A 17849-nucleotide genomic window follows, 5' to 3' on the forward strand; every position below is an offset into this window, starting at 1 on the left:
GGTCCAATTCTACCTTTACGACCACCGATCCCCTCTATTAGCCTTCCAAAATTGTCTAACAAAAGCATTTTCATTTCTATCTAGCCCTCAGTAGGGGTGTAATCGGTTAACCGAAACGTTTAAACTGAAGTTTTTAAATTTTTAACCCTTAACTGAACCGAAGTTTGTATTACCGTTCGCTTAACGGATTAATCAAAGATTTTAAAACTAAAGTTTTAAAATTTGAAAATAATACATATAATAATAAATTCAATTAAAATAATACCTATAATAATAAGTCCATAGCAAAAAATGCAAACACAATACCATAACAAAATTACAAACATAAAGGCAGAAATTATAAAATCCAAACATATATATATATATATATATATATATATATATATATATATATATATATATATATGAATGTATCATTATTTATATAGATCATTTAAATTTTGGTTAATCGTTTCGTAACCGATAGTTTCGAACTAAATTAACCGTTAACTGAAATTTTACAAATCCTTTAACCATTAATTAAACCGAAGTTTTTTGGTTAAAGAACGTTTAACCGAAATGTTTTGGTTCGACCAGTTAGCCGAACTTTCATTGAAGTTTGCACACCCTAAATCTCACGTCGTATTTGTATTTACAGTAACATATATATACAAATTTTTCTTTATATTTCCAGTAACTTTACATTTCATAAAATATATAACCGAGATTAATATTCTTTACATCTCAGTTAAACCTTATAATTGCACAATCCTTATATTCTTAGTATAAAATAACATTTGGTGTAAAAATTATTAATTTTCATCTCGATTAATATTCTTTCCATTTCGGCTAAACCTTATATTTCCATCTCGTATTGCAAAACCTTTTCCATCTTTAATTACACAATTTTCCTTATAAATTGTGGATACTAAACAATTGTATTCAATTTTTTTCATTTTTAAATATATATGTTTACATAACTATAATATTATATCTTTTTAATATGTTTATGTTTATTATAACATATAGTAACTCTGAAACACTTGACAAATGATGATGTTAACATCTAATGCTATATATTTTGTGGTACACAGATTTAGAAGAGTAATATAGATGCTTCCCTAAGTTGATAGATTTGTGAAATGGTACACAGATTTCATACGAAGGGCTGTCATCGAAAAATCATGGAAAAACTAATTTGAAAAACTAATAAATCAACATACCTCTTGAATCTTGACCATGGAAAATTACTACTTCACATTTGATGGCTCCACTCCCTTTTCGTTGTGGGATCTCGTATGTACAATTAACACGTACCTTGATTGCACTTCTGGTATTCAACAGAGATGTCACTGCCAACCATGCATAGGAGATACATTACTACTGTAATGTGTATTTTGAAGTCTGTTCTGAGGTTGTATTCAAATCAAACTGATCTGATGTATTATTATGGTCGTAGTGTTTATATGTGAAACAAAGCATGTATTTATAAGTAGGTTTAGCCGTTTAGGGATTACTTGTATACGAATCACTAAGAATTATATATTACCAATTATATTATATATCAAATAAAATATTACCAATTATGTAATATTATCAATTAATAGATTTTAATTAATTTCAATTTTACATTTACTTACCAAATAAGATTTATTAATTATTTAATCAATAAAATTAAGAATTATATATTACCAATTATATTATATATCATATAGAATATTACCCAGGGTTGTAAAAATCCCGCCTAGGCACCGAGTAATCGGCGCCTAGGCGCTAGGCGCCCATAAGCCGTGGCGATTTCCCCCCTAGGCTCCCGCCTAGGAGACCGGCCGCCTAGGCGCCCGCCTAGCGCCTAACTCGTCCGATTACGCCGAGTTAACTCGTCAATTTCTGTTGAGTTAGTCGAGTTAACCCGATCGACTCAACCTTGCTAATTTTTTCATTTATATGACATATATATATAATATGACATATATACACTCGTAGACTAGTTTGATACTTTCAATCTTTGGATGATTGGAGTATTTGGGTATTTCATTTGAGTTTTTTTTTTTTTGTTTTTTTTTTTAATATTCTTTTGATGTTATGACTTATGAATTGTCATTATGTCATTTATTTGGATGTGTTATTTGATTGAATGTTGAAAATAGCCTCATTAAAATTGTCAATTGCAAGTCTGCTACTGTTTTTTTGGCGACCGCCTAGCGCCGTCTAGATTCCGCCTAGGCGCCGACTAGGCCGCTTAGGCACTAGGCGCTGCCCGGGCGCCCGACTAGCGCCCAGCGCCTACTGCAACCATGATATTACCAATTATGCAATATTATCAATTAATAGATTTTAATTAATTTCTATTTTACATTTGCTTACCAAATAAGATTTATTAATTATTTGATCAATAAAATATTTAATTAATTGACTACAAAAGTTTAGGCGGGAAAATGAGATAAGAGGATTTTACTTTTATATATATATATATATATATATATATATAGATTGTTATTATTATTATTATTATTATTATTATTATTATTATGAGATTTGCAACAATATTGACACTTCATTATGAGATGCTAGATCATGATTATGCTAATAGTTTTATTTTAAAACTAATTTAAATTTTATGAATATGTCCTTTTTAGTCTTACATTTATAATATACTTTCAATCATAACAGTTAGTTTTCGATCTCTGGTTATTCTTTTAAAATTTCACCTCTATGACCAGTTGAGCTGCGGATGCGAGTAATAAAAAAAAGTTCAATTAGTTTAAGTTATGCTCAAAATACCACACAGTGATCGAATTAGGATAAAAGAAAAAATTTCTAATTTTTTTTTTTAATGAAGATCATATTTTTGTAAAAGAAAATCAAAATTTTATTATTCGAGACAAATAGGAAATCTCCTAATTTGCTTTCCTTAATTATTGAATCTCCATATATGGTTTGACAATCTTGAACACCTTCCAAAACTAAGAAACCAACAAAATAAACCAACTCAACATCGATCATATATTTCTTAATCTAAACAATCAACAATTGATATAATCCTTTATACATATGGATCGAAATTTCAAGTTGATACTTTCAAATTAAATGCAATTAACCATCTGAGATTGAGATTTGGATTTTCTATTCCCAATAGGATTAGTTGAAACTAATATTTCTCTTTCTCCCTCTCTATATATATAGAGAGAGACCAAAACCCAAGATCTCAATTAACTCTAATTCCATCTATCTCTTCCAACATTAAACCATGAAACAACAAAACTCTGACGACTACGTAATTGTCCAAGGTTTGCAGACGACAATGCCTCCGCCGCGATCCAAACCGCCGCCGCGACGGGCCGGATATTTCCCCGTCACATTTACAGTTCGCCTTGTCCACCCCAACCCTAATCGTAAAGCGACCCATTACGACCTCGTACGGTACAAGACCAGTTACGAGTCGTGGGTAAATTGCGACGATTTTTCCTGTCCCGAGAGCGGCGTCGCCGCCGTGAACCGGTTGGTTGATCTCATGAACGTGCCTTTCCCTCTGCAAGACGTACACCTCTTCTGGAAGACAACCGGTGACGGGTTCGAACTACCCGTCGTGAACTGGAACTCCATGGTTGTTCTTCTGGCGTGGCTTCTCCGGGACGTGAGGAATTTGGTGCGCAAGCAAGAAGACGAAAACAGCGACGAGAGATATCCGTATGTGAAGCTACAGATCTCCAAGTTCGTGAAGCTGTCGATGGAGGAGCTAGAGGCGGAGCGTGGAAGGGCTAACGGCGGCGGGTGGGTCGAGCGGGCTCTAAAGCGGCCGCAGAGAGAGATGGAGTGGCGGATGCTGGTGCTGCAATCTCAGGCGATCGAGAGGGTGAAATTGGGCGGCGAGGAAGAGAGGTGCGGTATCTGTTTGATAGATATGTGTGTTGGGTCGGAGGTCGCCCGGTTGCCTTGCTCTCACTACAGCCATGAACGCTGCATTCTGAGGTGGTTGATGACAAACAATTCTTGCCCATTTTGCCGCTTCAAAATCGCCGCCATTGAAGGCAAAACAGGACCTACCCCAGATCATTACTGGTCAACCCCATGTCATATCATCAACACAACTCCATCTCCACTCCTGCTACATCATTCTTGATTATCTTTATTATTATTACTTTATTCATGTCATATATTTCTAAAAAATATTGTAATAACTAAAATAATATCTAAAATTTATTAAAATTATTTTCAAACTTAGCTTAACTAGTATTTAACTGTGTGATGCACGGAAACTACATCTACTTTATGTTTTTATAATAAAAATATTTAATATTTATTTTAAATCAGTTATGAATAAGGTAGGTAAAATATAAGAACTTTAACTTTTTGTACAGAAGACCTAATTATAAGTTAGTGGAAACGACATCGATTCTATTATTGTTACGGTACAATAATAAATGAAAGAATCTTTATTCATACAAAAAACCATATATAGATTATTAAAGACTTAGCTTCTTGGTAAATAACATTAGTGGTTGAATTACAATGCATTTTCGACTCATTATAAATTTAAATTTTGAGACCTTTGTGATTGCTAACTCGAGATGTTGCAACATATAGTTGACCATGAACAAAAATTGATTTCTTCAAAAGCAATCCCACATGAGAAAGAGTTTGTCCTTGACTTTTATTAATGGTCATTGCATATGAAAGCATTAACGGGAATTCTCCTTTCAAATTTGAAAAGCAAACTCGGATCTGACGGTGTCATAGTTATGCGAGAAACTAACACCGTACCCTTGTACCTGCATTGTTTCCGGACATTATTTTGACTTCTATTACATGTTCAGACAGTCTAGTAACTACCAACCTAGTGCCATTGCATAATCCAAAGGAGTAGTCTATGTTTCTGAGTAACATGACGGGTGACCCAACTTTTCACGCACAGTTAAAGAATGATTAGGTATATGCCCGATGCTCACAATTCATTCAATACACACACACACACACACACACACACACACACACACACACACACACACACACACACACACACACACACACACACACACACACACACACACATATATATATATATATATATATATATATATATATATATATATATATATATATATATATACACACTTCTTTGTGCACTTGCGTTATGTGCCATAATGTAGAGAATGAGTGTGTGCCATACTGCATTGTGTGTGCCTAAATGTGCAAAATTACTAATAAAATGTAACTGCGGAAGGTAGATTGATACTACTAATAGAATGTAGTTCTTAGGTTGATCGGTGTGTGCCATAATGTAGCTCTTAGGTTGATCTGTGTATGTCATATTGTGCAAAAATACTGATAGATCAAATTCGCGTAAACCATGATAATATTAAAGATCAGTCGTTATACCCTACACCATGGCGCACATAGCACTGTGCGCCGTGCGCCTCCCAAAACGACGTTGTTTTGGGGTCGTTTTGGGAGGCGCGGTAGGAAGTTGCTGGGATTATGTGTATTTGTTCATACAATTATGTGTATTTGTTCATACAGTTATGTACATTTTTATACAATTATGTACATTCTTTTTATACAATTATGTATATCCGAATCAGAAAATTTGTGTGTATTATGTTAAGAGTTGATGTATATTATGTTAAAAGTTTATGTTTATTATGTATTATGTTAGATTATGTGTATTATCTTTTAAAAAGAGTATGTATATTTTGTTATATAATTATGTACATTCATGTATACAATTATGTGTATTCTAGTATAACATTATGTACATTTTTTAACCGCGGGTTTTTTTTAAAGAAAAAATTACTACCATTCACTGGGGCGGGAAATTTCAAAAAAAAAAAAAAATCAAAACGACGTCGTTTTGCATCTGGGCGCACAGTGTAATGCACGCCGTGGTGTAGGATATAAATTGCCTCTATGCCGTTGTGCATTTGAGTGCGCCATAATATTTGGAAACTTTTTTTTTTTAGAAAAATAAAAAATAATAATAACATAAAAATGAAGATGGTATTCAAGTGAGTTTTCTCTTTTTTTTTTTTTTAAATGGAATTTATATTTAGTATAGAACATTTTAAGAATAATCTACATCTATGTCTATCTACAAACCTAAAAGAGCCAATAAAGTTAGGCCCCTAACAGTAACTAAAAAATAATAGTGTATTTGTTAAAATGAATGGTTCAAAATATTTTAATTTTATTTATTATTATTATTATTATTATTATTATTATTATTATTATTATTATTATTATTATTATTATTATTATTATTATTATTATTATTCCTACTTTACACACTATTATATATTTACTCTTCTTTATTAATAAATTAAAATTAAATTAGACTGGTAAAAAAAAATACTATATAGAATGTAGCTCTTAGGTTGAACTGTGAGTGCCATAATATGCAAAAATACTAATAGATCGCATATGCGTAAACTAGGATGATGTTAAAGATGACGTTGTGCACTTCGCTAAAACTGAGTGTGCCATAATGTGTATAATTATATATTGTGACCATGAACTGACGTGTACTTAGGTTGATCTGTGTGTGTCATTATGTGCAAAAATTCTAATATATTGAATCCATGGAAACCAGGATGATGTTAAACAATTCTATGTGCACTTGCGGTAAAATTATTGTGCCATAACGTAGAGGATGAGTGTGTGTTATTCTGCATTGTGTGTGCCAAAATGTCCATGGATGATGTGATTGACCACAAGTAGATGGTGCCAAAATGTAGATGGTTTGTTGAAGAGCTACAAGTATAAGATCATTTACTTGAAGTAAGCTAATTCTTAGTTGCATTGCTTATAACAGTTAGATGCTTAGACTCCCACTGCAGTGCACATCTGAGTAAGCATAAGGGCTAGGAAATTTTTTGCATACGTAATAAATCCACATTTTATGCACTTATAAGCCTTGTTATTTGTTAAAAGAAATATTTGCAAAAGAAACAATTGCATATGTAGTCTACAATTAAGAACTATCAAGGAACTTGCATAGACATGAATTGTGTTCTGAGCAAAGTAGAGGGGAATGCCTTTTACAATCCAACATTCATCACAAATGGAAATGAAATAGCAGATATACAGTTGCCAGCATCTAATCTAATGAATGCACAAAAATGGATACAAAGAAAGGACTCTCGACCTTTCCAAGTTATTGTATTCACCTTCCCAAGGTCTAAAAAAATCACTCTCCTCGAAACAAATCCAGTGATTAATATCTCAACTACTAGCCGTTGAATGAAAAAATTCATGTCAAAAGAACTCACCAGAGATATAATCTAAGAGACAAATATAAAACATGTTAGCTTACTTCTTCGTTCACATTCTCCTCCCTTTCACAACTGCTTCCAAATTCCAACATATCCTTTTTCTCTCTCTACTTGAAAAATGCCAGTTCACAATTGACTCCCAATTTTCTGTCGTGGTTTAAATTGAACTGCGCTGATAATGGAGAAGAAGGAGCAGAGAGAGACTCGCGACGTTGACTCCTTCTCTCAACTTCCCTTCATCCGCCCTACGCGGCTCAAAGCGGAGAAGGGCATTAGGCTCTTTGGCAAAGACTTCGGTTGCGGCGGCGCGGAGGACAACTCCGAATCCAACGACAACCTGCCGTCGTCGGATGAGGGGACAACAACGACAATGACAGCAACGATGGCGAAAGCAGCCAAAAATTCAAGTGCCACTACTACTGCCGGAACCTCCCCACTTCCCAGCCCCGCGGCGGCTACCAGAACGCCCACAAGCGCGAATGCCAGCACGACAAACAGGCCAACCTCCAGTCTGCCATGGTCCACGGAAAATATAGAAATTGTGAGACGGGAGAACTGAAGCAGCGACGAGGGGGAGTAGAAACCAATCGCAAACTAGACGTGAGGAAGCTTTGTGATGACGATAGAGTCCATCCTACGACTCTCAACTTGAGATTGCGAAGATCCAGCGAGAAAGACGGCACCGTCCAGTCTTCCTCCCACATACATAACCCAAAAAACCTAAAATATCCCTGTTTTCTTAAAATATTACTTGATCAGCGAAAAAAACCCATTACAAATTATTAAACATCCACCATTCATTAAATAAAATAAAAGGCTTAGATTAGTTCTTAGGTTCCTACCTAAAGATGGTGATGGGGTGTGAACCTCGTGGGCTCGGGGCCCAAGAAGAAAAGAGATCAAGCCCAAGAAGAAAATAGATCAAGCCCATAAGAAGAAGAGAAGCCCAAGAAGAAAAGGAATCTAGCCCAGAAATAGATATGGACCAAACCGAGGAGTCGGCACGGGTAGAAGGTCGGCCTAAACTAGCCGTTAACCCATGAGACCTATTAAACTACCTTATCCTAACCCCCAACTTAATTATCCCATTAAATTGCCCAATTATTACCTAATTATTATCCTACTAAAACCACCTATCACTATCCATCATTTCCCCATTAACCACCCAACGTCTACCCTCACCTACAACATATTATTCCCATTAACTACCAATTAATTACATATTTGTCTCTTCTTATAACCTCCAAACTTATTACATATAAAGCCTAATAAATCCCTTGTTAATGACCCAACGGACACTTTTGGAGGAGCTGGCTATAAGAAGGAGGGGAAGACAAGAAGAAAGGGGCCACTCATTCATCTATATGTGGGAGGACTCTCCCAAGTACTATCCTATCACCCACTATTCTTTCATCCTCAAGAAGACTCCATCACTCTCCCAAAGAGAGTGCACTCTTCCACAACCACTCTCCACTCATCTAAGCAAGAGGACCGCATGAAGAAGACTCCATATGAGAAGGCTCCACCACTCTTCCACGCATGAAGAAGACTCCCTCACAATGTACAAAGTATAGTAGCTCTATCTCTACACAACGTCATATACACAAAATAGCCCTACAATATGTACAAAGACACCTCCAAAATGCATAGTGAATTTAGGCTTGGTACCGCCCAAAAAGGCCCGTGGTTTTGCTTTCGGTTTCCACGTACAAAAGCATTGAGTTATATTTTTTCTACTTATTTTTCTATAAGCCGCATTGTGAAAGGTGAATCCACCAACCAAGGTTGTGTTGGACCTCCCTGGGCCCAAAAACCCTAAAACCAACAGATGGGTTCCTATATATATATATATATATATATATATATATATATATATATATATATATATATATATATATATATATAATGATTATTATCATAAGATTATTTATTATTAGTGTTATTATTAACAGTAAGATTATTACTATAATAATAATACCGGAATAATAATAATAATAATACAACAACAACAACATCAGCAACAGCAACAACAATAGCAATAGCAGCAGCAACAGCAGCAACAACAACAACATTAATAATATTTATTGCTCTCCTAACACCTGTGACAGGATCAAGAGGCGCTTAGGGGAGGTTGCGGGGATTCCGGTGTCCGACAACATGGAAAAATATTTGGGGATCCCTATCTTGCAGAAAAGAGTTACAAAAGACACTTTCGGTTATATTCTGGAAAAGATGAAGAGGAAACTCTCGGGTTGGAAACGGGACTCCCTTAGTCACGCGGGAAGAAGGATTTTGACCCAATCGGCCCTGGCAACTATCCCAGTCTATTCTATGCAAGCTCTGGCCCTTCCTAAAAGCACTTGCGATAGCATCGATAAGATTTGTAGAGACTTCTTGTGGGGGGACAGGCAGGAAAAAAAGAAGATCCATTTGGTGAACTGGAACGAAGTGTGCCATCCTCGTGATTCGGGAGGTCTCGGTCTTCGTAAAGCAAGCCACTTCAATGAAGCCCTTCTCACTAAACTCGCCTGGCAGATGTGTGGTAAGTCCGACAAACTCTGGATTCAAGTTATGAGAGACAAGTACGTTAAGAATGGTGATTTCTTCTCCGCCAAAGTCCCGGGTAACGCATCGTGGGCTTGGAAAAGCATAATCAAGGGGAGAAGTACGGCCATCAACAATGCGACTTGGATAGTTGGCAATGGGAAATCAATTAACATTTAGAAAGACTGGTGGGTAGGAAGCAAGCCACTCGGCCTTGAACAAAGCATCGATATCCCGGAGGAGCTTGGTTCCTGCATGGTAAGTGACTTCATCCTCCAGAATAGAAGCTGGGATCTCCCCAAGCTACAAGAGGTCCTCTCGGATCACATTATTAACAACATCCGTGCTATCCCGATCCCTCTCGACGATAGAAGGCAAGACTCCATGGGGTGGACAAACGGCGAAGCTGATAAGTTCTCAACGAAATCAGCTTATGCTTGTGTTGCAGGTATTGACGAGGATAGCATGGACTGGTCTTGGCTCTGGAAACTGAATTGCTGGGAAAAAGTTTAAGTCTTCCTCTGGCTCATCCTCAAAGAGCGGTTGCTCACCAATGCGGAGCGCTTTAGGAGGCATCTGGCGGATTCCAGCTTGTGCCCATGTTGCGGCTTGGCGGAGGAGTCCATCGAACATCTTCTTTGGGAATGCAGCACTGCACGGACGGTGTGGTATCTTTCGGATACGCCGACAATATTCGATTTCCCGATTCACTGGACGGTAGATCAATGGGTTAAAACTAACTACTCCAATCAACAGAATAGCAGTTGGCCCTCCCATTTTGTGTTCAACCTTTGGGCGATTTGGAACAATAGAAAAATGTGGGTTTTTCGGCATCAACAATCCAACCCCCTTTCAACCGTCCAAAAGGTAAAATCCCAGGTTCAGAAGTTGCTGGAATTATCGAAGAAAGGTGAAGTGATCAAAGCATGGGCAGACTGGGTCCAATGGCTTCCACCGGCTCATGACTGGTTTAAACTCAACACTGATGGAGCATCTAAACGTAACTCGGGCCTTGCATCCGCGGGTGGGCTGGTGCAGGACAATTTGGGTGGTTTTGTTTGGGGTTTCACCACAAACATTGGTAAAGCTGATAGCTTCGTGGCAGAACTGTGGGGCATAAGGGAGGGTCTACGGCTCTGCCTCGAGAAGGGGTTTCGTCGGGTTATGATTGAAATGGATTCTAAAGCCATTATTGATCTCCTCCAGGATGATAGGGACACAAAGGACTATGGGAGTGCGGTTCTGCATGACTGTCTTGCCTTGGTGCCCGAGTTTGAAGGGATCTCGTTCAACCATATCTTCAGAGAAGCAAATACTTGCGCAGACTTCTTGGCCAACCTCGCGCAAACTAAAGATTGGGGTACTTGGGTATTCACAGAACCCATGGAAGGTCTCATCCCTCTCCTCGCTCGTGATGCGGGAGGGGCCAGCTCCCGTAGAATCTCTTAATCTAAGGCACAGCCTCTCTTTCCTCACCAAAAAAAAAAAACAACAACAATAATAATAATAGGAAGAAGGGTGTGTCATCTCCATTTTCGCTCACTCTATCTAGAATGTCCGGTTCTTGGTTTCCTCCCAACATCTTTATACACCTCTGAAATTTTCATTTCTTTATCTGTAAACATAGATCTGGAAAGTCCACTGTTTTGTCATTTTGACTACATGGTTCATAATTTTAGAACTCAACATTTGTTCATATTAGCGACGACATGTTTAGATTTCGCCGATTGGAATTATCTGGCGAAATGTTGGTCGGAGTAGCACATGTGTTTGAATCTCCGACCGTCCTTTGCCTAACAGGTTTTATCTTTTGTGTATTAGGCTTTTATATCTTAAAATTTGAGGTATGCAAGTCCTTCCATACATTTGAATATCTTCAATTCACTATCCGATTGATGCATGCAGGTCCTTTCAACGTGTTTTACACAATTTATTGGTCAAAAGTCATGTATTTGGGTTGTGATTTGAGAAATCTACAGTTCCTATTTACACAATTAATATACATTTTATCTGTGTTTGTTTTTATTTTATTTTGAACCATATACCCTAAACCTAGTTATCAGTTTTTAACTTTTGTGTATTGTTTTCAGAAAAAAGAAAAAAAAAAAAAAAAAACTTTTGTGTATTAACCCCTTTATAGCTTAACATTTGGACCGTTTACTAACGGAAAATGTTTTTGTTTTCTATTTTTTTAAAATTTTTCATTTTCTGTTTTTTGTTTAGAAAATTTATTTATCAACATTTTTTTAATTCCGAGTGATTTTTAGACCGTATATTCAAAATAGAGTTTATTATCAAAATGGTCTCTCGACTATTGCAAAATTACCAATTTGGTCCTCGAGTTTTTTTGAATGCTATTGACTAGTGACTCTATTACAATGTAGTATATGTTCATAATTACCAATAATGCCTCCACTGAGAGGCAAACTCACAATCTCCCATATAGGAGTCCAACCCGGGTGCCATATGTGCACAAGGTGCTTAACAAATATAATGTACATTAATTATATACTTTTTGTTATGGTCCACATAACATTGTGTGGACCATGCTCCACACAATAATTTGCCTAATTGGACTTCCCCTAGCCAAGCCCACCTTCACTTGTCTAATTGGGCTCCCCTTGCAAAACCCACCTCCACTTGCCTAATTGGACTTCCCTACCAAGCCCACTAGTCCTACTTCAATCGTTCTTGGAGCCATCGAGATGTATATTGACAATCGTTATACCCTGCACCACGGCGCGCGCAATACTCTGTGTCTCGCGCCTCCCAAAGCGACGTCGTTTTGGGAAGTGCAGAAGGGGGTTGACGTGATTATGTGTATTTGTTTGTATCATTATGTGTATTTATTTATACAATTATGTGTATTTTTTTATACAGTTATGTGTGTTTGTTAATACAATTATGTATATTTGTTTATCCAATTATGTGTATTTTTTTATACAGTTATGTAAAACAATGTCGTTTTGCATCCGGGCGCACAATGCAATACGCGCCCTGGTGCACGATATAAATTGCCGTATATTGATGCCATTGCTGAGTTACAAAATTGTTTGCATTATTTTTCATTACAAAGGAGTGAAATAAATTAAAGTAAAACTACATAGATTTATATCAAATTTGCGAAATCTAGTGGTTTAAACTCTCTAGTAGAGTAGTAGAGTCTACAAAACATGTAATCCAGGATGCAAAAAGTTCAATCATTATTCCATGAACCATGGTTCACACATTTGTGTGAACCATAAATAAAAAATACATTTTTAATATATTAAAAGTATATTATTTATGTACATAAAATACATTATTTGAAAGTACGTGTTTTTTTTTTATATATATTATCAAATAACGTATATTCAATACAATAGAATTGAAAGAATATTATTTGAAAGTACGTGTTTTTTTTATATATTATCAAATAATGTATATTCAATACACAAATAATGTATTTTTAATATATTAAAAATGTATATTCCATTCAGGTCCACACAGCTATGGGAACTATGGTCCACACAATAATTTGCCCAAAAAGTTGCGGTGGATCAGCATCTAGGATTTACATATTATTACTATTATTATTATTTGTTTGAAGCGAGTATTTACATATTATTAAATGAATAGAATTGAAAGAATATAAAGTGAGTTAGTGAGGGGATATTTTAAGTCACTGAATTCACTACCTTTATAACTATGGCTAAAATACAAAAGTATGGGCCCGAGCGAGTAAAGATACTATGGTACAAAGTAATATTTGTTTGTAGTGTTAGAATATCTGTCTACCCCATTGCAAACTCCTCAAATTCCTATACCCAATTTCTCCCGGCATTGCTTTCACTCCTTTGTAATCGCATAAATCATATGAGGTTTCATTGGTTAAGTAATTATGATATCATAATAAATATCACTAAGATGTGGTTTGATAGCCAGAAAAGTTTGGACTTTCTTAAAAATTTAAAATGTTAGAAAATTGTTATCATGTTTGGTGCAATCTTTGACTTAGAAAAATTCGTGTTAATGAAAATCACATTCCATGATATCAAGGAAAGTAAATCTTACCTAAGGGAGGTAATTTTTTTCTGAGTGACTGGAAATCTATAAAATTTATTCAATTACGTATTTATCTTTTTTTTTTTTTTTTGCCTAAGGTTAAAAGTCTCTTATATAAATATAAAATATTTGTTTCTCCCACCATTACACGTTGTTCATCAACGATGAAGTACGTGTGTGTGTGCGCGCGCGCAGTACATTATATATAACTTGAGTTTAATTTTTGGGTACTTAATTAATTTGATGACTTGGTGAATTTTTTGACATATGGTTTATTAATTTGCAAGTAATTTAGTAAAGTCTCGATTATTTGTTATGGTATTTTTTTTAATGCGCGTATATAACAAGGATATATTAGAGATTATAAACATTTTTTCTAGGAAGTTTAAACGAACCAAACATGTTAATTAATTTTTTAAGTAATTTAATTATTATGTTTTCAGGATAACACCAAATATGTTAATTAATTGTTCCTGTAAAGTTATTTCCATCAAACATATTTCTTTAAACATTTTTCCGAGAATTTAATTGATACCTCTTAACTCAAAAGCCTACATAATAAAAAATAAGTGAAAAAAATGTTGAACTTGTAACTGAAACCAACCATCAAATTGAAATTTTAAATAGTTTATGTCACTGATTATTGGACTTACTAAACGCTAATACAAAAAGGTATTAAGAAAAGAGAAATAAAGTTGAGCAAAAAGGGCTTCTTTTATTGACTTAAAATAGTCATATGGTTGCTTCCAATCACTAGAATGCAATGGGGATTGCCCCACAATAGGAGGACAATGATTCTATTTATAGGCTAAATGCTCACCCTTGCCCTAACTATGTTATAAGAATTGTTATAAGAATGGGAAAATTGTAATTTATGTCACTTAATAATATATTAATTATTAATGTCACTCTTGAATTATTAATTGTGTAAATATTGTCTATCAATTTTTAAAACGGTACATATATTGTCTCTCTCGTAGTGTAAATGTTGCCCCTCAATTTCCTCTCGTACGTAGGGGAAGGGCATCATTTATTTTTCAAGTAATTTCATTTATTTTTCAACTAAGATCTCCAATTGATATCATGTCGACTTCTAGACTTATAGTCGGACCATCTTACCTAGACCATACTACAATCTGCACAACATTAACCGTACCCAATCCATCTTACCACTCACTAGATCCATGCCAACCCACAATAATGACACCCCTATCAATTAGGCCGGTTGTCTATCTGAGTTGACAAATCATGACGATATCAGTGCAAACAAATTCAAATCAATTCAAACGGTTTCTTGATAAAACCTTTCAAATATATTATGGAGCATTTTTCTTTTTCAGAGGTGTAAGGATGAGTAGAGTTGCAGCATAGAACTCACTCCCCCCATGAATTTTCATATAGTCCTGCAAGCAGAGACAACAGAAGACAGCACAAAAGTGGGAGTCACACAGCCAGCAAAATCCAAAAAATAAAAAATAAAATAAAAAATTGGGGTAGTTAAGAGAAGAGAATGATGATTAAAAAAGTGAGTTAAATTAACATAAGATCGAAGAAAGAAAGAAAGAAACAAGATATGCATGATGAAATTAATAATTGGGAGGTTCCCAATGGTTTTTATTGCGATCCACACATTGTTGTCTCCGGCCCAACGTGCCCTGCCTTGATTCTGTACTTTTTCTACCAATCCTTGGAATCCTATGCTTAAACCAACTACCCACCATTCTACCTTGCCTATTCATTTAAGAGTTCTACTACTTCTAAATCTTACTCTCTAAATTTTATTTCTTGATGTAACAGACATTGTGAAACTATTTTTTTTTCATGTGGGTCCTAATACAAATATTTACATCAAGATTTTGTGTGTGAGAGTAAAAATTGGAGGTAGAAAATGAGAGTACATATAATATTTTCCTTTATTTTATATAGGGAAAATGGTCAAATAGACCATTAAACTTTAGGCAAAAATGCAATTAAGCCCTTCAACTTTTAAAAATTGCAATTAAACACTTGAACTTGTCAAAATGAGTCAAATAAGTCTGATTTATCAGTAACCAACATATTACAGGTAATATTATATATCGACGTTGACCAACATTGACCGCCGCTAACCACCATTAAAACCTTAAAAAACATCTTCCGATGACCTTTTCCACCGGAGAAGACGACCAGTCGTCTTCTCCGGTGGAAAAGGCGACCAGTCCGATCGCCTTCTCCACACTTGGAGAAGGCAACTAGAGTCTGGTCGCCTTCTCCACCGGAGAAGACGACCGAACGGTTGTCTTCTCCAGTAAGGTCATCTAATTTTTTGTTGTTGTCGGAATTTTTTTTTCGCATGATTTTATTCTCGAAAATGTCGCCGGAATCTTTTTGACCGGTTATTCCAAGTGAATAACCGGCTATTGAGTTTAGACGCACCAAAATAACAAGTTCAAGTGTTTAATTGCACTTGTTTAAAGTTGAAGAACCTAATTGCACTTTTGCCTAAAGTTCAAGGGTCTATCTGACCATTTTCCCTTTCATATATTAACTCCGAAATATGTGATTGATGGGATGAAACGTGATTCTCGTATCGAAATATCAGTATGATTCTTGTCAACATTCTCTCCGCGCATATGAACAAAATTTGTCTAGTGCACACTCTTAGATACTAGGTGCAGGTTTCCAAAATAAAAACTTATATATACAATGTCTTGCATAACACTACTACATATATAAAATTTTATAATGTTGGTAGTTATAATATTTTAAATTTTATAAAGTTGTGCTTTACACTTTGACACAGGTACATAAGAAGATACTATAACTTTGCAATGTACGTGGTACATTTCAAAATTTACAGAGTAAACTTACGACATTGTATATGTTTCTTATTTTATATGAAAAGTTTTACAATGTTGAAGATGTATCACACTTACTACTACTCCGGATCCGTATAAATAGAAAGGAATAGTTGCATTTTTGTAAGCATATGATTTTTTTTTTTTTAATAAAAATGTCTCCTTTTTAACTATTATAGTAGGCACGGTACCTTTTTAGCATTCTAAAATTTCTTTATTTTGAATATAACGGAAGTGTATTATCTCCATTTCACGAATATAGTACATGATATATTATCACCGAGCACCCCACCACACTATAAACGTTTCTTATTTTTGCTGCTTTATTGATGTATTAGAACTTCTATAGAGTTTTACCATGTACTATATTAAATTGTTTAAAAAAAAAAAAAAACATATGTTCATATAAGTGTATCCCTCTACAATTATCATGTAATTTGATACATGTCTAAACATATCATGTAAAAGACGTTAGGTCTCCTCTCAATTATGTCAAAAAAAGAATTGGGATTCTACATATTAATTACAAACATAATTAGTATCATAGTGTGATTCTAGTTAACTTATTAAGAAAATCTGTGATCGAATAAAAAATAAAGGAACAATTACATATTTTTTCACCAAAAGATGGAGAGGGGTACAACTCCGATCCATGTATGAAGTTATTGAAAAATATTGTCCGCACGAGTTTAGCTCAATAGTTCAGTATGCAGTATTTGGGATAAGTTATTGAAAAATACCTTAAAAGAACGTTAATCATATTATTTATTTGTAATTTGTAATCAATAAAAAAGATGCATGCATCATAACGATTAGAATAAATGATGTTTATAAAAGGAAGGTTATGTGAATAAACTTGTTGTTTGTTTGTACATTTGCTTGTATAAAACGATGCAAGTTTGAATGGAAATTAAAGGAATTTTTAGGTGGGAGGACAATTATGTGGGGACAAATTGTTTGATTAAATTTAGGTTTAGAATTAAGAAATTAGGAATTTGTATACGTAATTGAGATTCTGATGGCATTAGGTTTAGGGCCAAGTGGGGCACTTGAAGTATATTGTTGGTTGTACTGTCATGCTAATGCATCTGGCTCAATGTAGACTGGCAGATGCTTTTTGATGTTGGGCATATGCAGAAACCCCTTTTATTTATTTGGTTTTTTCCTCTACCAAAGG

Source organism: Ipomoea nil, unplaced genomic scaffold, assembly GCF_001879475.1.
Source record: "Ipomoea nil cultivar Tokyo-kokei standard unplaced genomic scaffold, Asagao_1.1 scaffold2705, whole genome shotgun sequence".
In the NCBI taxonomy this organism is placed as follows: Eukaryota; Viridiplantae; Streptophyta; class Magnoliopsida; order Solanales; family Convolvulaceae; genus Ipomoea; species Ipomoea nil.